General features: G+C 37.9%; 1 long non-coding RNA gene across 1 annotated transcript; it reads left to right on the plus strand.

Moving 5' to 3' along the window:
- The first annotated feature begins 780 nt into the window (after positions 1-780).
- Positions 781-1684, plus strand: LOC143356204 (uncharacterized). Its single transcript, XR_013082639.1, has 2 exons — positions 781-1052; positions 1440-1684. It is a non-coding gene; the product is annotated as an uncharacterized LOC143356204 (long non-coding RNA).
- Positions 1685-2838: the final 1154 nt, after the last annotated feature.

The following is a 2838-nucleotide window of genomic DNA, read 5'->3' on the forward strand; positions in this document are numbered from 1 at the left end:
TGATATTTAATATTGTAGGGTTTAACGTCACAAAAGATCGCTTATTAAAGAATAGAAAGTGTATAAACTTTTGAAAATTTTCACTCAAGTATTAAATTAAGTATTCTAATGCATTGTCACACCACGGAAATTATTTTATAATCCTCAGATATCGGTGCACACTATGAGGCGTCCGGAATGTCGTCAGTCCGCCTGCCGGACTTCGCGGGATCGAAAACGTTACAAATTGAATCGCCTGTTACAGATTACTATCCTTTGTTACCCTTGTACTATTTCTGACTAAACATTACTTCAGGAAACCAGAAATTTTTAACTTCTTTTTGTGTTGAAAATCCAAGTTTTAATCCTAGGGGATCAGTAGTTCAAAAGTTATGCGTATGTAAATATGTGCAATTTTCAGCGTTTTTGACGGATAAGGGCGCCGCCATATTGATATGTACTCAGATATCTTCCAATGAGCGAAGCCGCGAGAAGGTTGGTCGGGATTAGGTTCGTGTGGGGGGGGGTGGAAACTGTGCTTGTAAATCTACGTTATCGACATCACCGTGCGCTTGTGCTGCCATCTAGCGGCTACGCTCATTAAACAACGCGCGACGCTGAGTGCATGCCAACATAGCGGTATCCTTACTTGTCAAAAGCGCTTAAAATCGCTCAACTTTAACCAGTTAACTGTGGAGTTTAATTTGAGAATTCAAATCAAGCAATGAGGAATATACAGGGTGTCCCACATAAATGGGAACACCTAAATATCTTTCGTATTTACAGTCCTATCAGAAAACTTCAGAGGACAAGGTGACACTATTGCAGGTGGCAATATAATGGTGAAGAAAACAATTTTTGATGTCGTGTTTTTTAATGACATTTCAAGGTCACCGATGTTTTTTTAAATGGGATAGTATATTTTTTTACGATAGCATGATAGACAATAAAAAACTGAATTTAGTGGATACCACCTTTTTGACCTTGAAATGACCTTGAGCAAGAATAATTATGTTGAAGCGGATGAAATGTGGAAATTTAAAACTTACGTGTTTCAGCAAAGATTGCGCGTTGTTTACGTCGGGTTGACGTAAATGTTCGAAATGTTGACCATCCTCATTTAGGCAATGTTGCAATCTTTTAATGAATGATCTGTAGGCATTGTCGATTTCCTGAGACGTAATTGAAGCACTTGCTGCAGTAATCCTTTGCCGCATATCCTCTGGCATTGTGGGTTTATCTTTGTACACAATACATTTTATCTTGCCCCATAGATAAAAGTGTAATGGTGTCAGATCCGGAGAACGAGCTGGTCATGGAATTGGTCCTCGTCGCCCAATCCAGCGTCCAGGATATTTCGTATTTAGCACCGTTCTAGCAACTTTAGAATAATGCGCTGGACAATCATCATGTTGAAACCGCATGCGCTCCCGATCGAATAACGTAATTTCTTCTCAAAGGCCCGACAAATCCTGGCGTAAAAATGCAGCATACTTTATACCAGTAAGAGTTCCTTGTATAAAGTACGGGCCTATTATTTTACTGCATAAAATTCCGCACCATACGTTGACGATCCACGGTCTTTGCTTTTCTACTTCTCTTAACCATCGTGGATTCTCAGCTGACGAGAAGTGCATATTGTGCAAATTTACTTGCCCATGATTGGTAAAAGATGCCTCATCCGTAAAAAGAACTTTGTGGAAGAAAGTATTGTCCATTTCAAACTCAAGTGATATGGGTGAAACTTATTCCAACCGATTAACCTTCTGTTAACGATCTCAATGATACATACTCTAACATAAACATACGCTGTTTACTATGAAAACTATTTCGAACATTTATTATGATATGTAAAGGTCAACCCGACGTAAACAACGCGCAATCTTTGCTGAAACACGTAAGTTTTAAACTTCCACATTTCATCCGCTTCAACATGATTATTCTTGCTCAAGGTCATTTCAAGGTCAAAAAGGTGGTATCCACTAAATTCAGTTTTTATTGTCTATCATGCAATCGTAAAAAATATACTATTCCATTTAAAAAAACATCGGTGACCTTGAAATTTCATTAAAAAACACGACATAAAAAATTTTTTCTTCACCATTATATTGCCCCCTGCAATAGTGTCATTTTGTCCTGTGAAGTTTTCTGATAGGAGTGTAAATACGAAAGATATTTAGGTGTTCCCATTTATGTGGGACACCCTGTATACATGGAACACAGGCCAAATGCCGCTATTATATATTTTACGAAAATAGTAAAACAAAATGAGAAAGAATTACGTTTTTATTCGAGAAGAAATTAACAATTCACAGTATACACGTCGAACGCGCTTAACTGGTTAAACACGCATAACTTTTGAACAATGTATTGCTAAAAACTTGAATTTTCGACATTTTCTCGCCAAGATCTGCAGGATTGCAGAAAAGAAAAGTAAAAAATGTCTGGTTTCCTGAGGTAATGTTTAACCCTGTTTCTTTTAACGAAATGATCACAGTTCAAATATCGACAATTTCTCGATGATGGGGAATTTAGTATTAAGATATTTGTTTTGATCCACTGTACTTAATTCAAGCTGTTCCATGGCCATAGAACGAAGCGCAATGCCCTGCAAAAATAATATAATACAAAAACGTGATTTTAATATCCGTAGAACTCCGAATGAAAAACGTTTGGCGCTGTAATACTCGTAACGGTTAGCCTTTTCTTCAAACTGCTTGTAGAACTCATTAATCAGAGGCTCTCCCGGGACATTCCTCGGGTAGACGGAAAATAAAGAAGTAACCGGACATGGTAATTTATGCTGACGCAGCCTTATAGGTGACGGCGTATCGAAGGATGTTCATTGAGTATTCCCGC

Source organism: Halictus rubicundus, chromosome 1, assembly GCF_050948215.1.
Source record: "Halictus rubicundus isolate RS-2024b chromosome 1, iyHalRubi1_principal, whole genome shotgun sequence".
Lineage (NCBI taxonomy): Eukaryota > Metazoa > Arthropoda > Insecta > Hymenoptera > Halictidae > Halictus > Halictus rubicundus.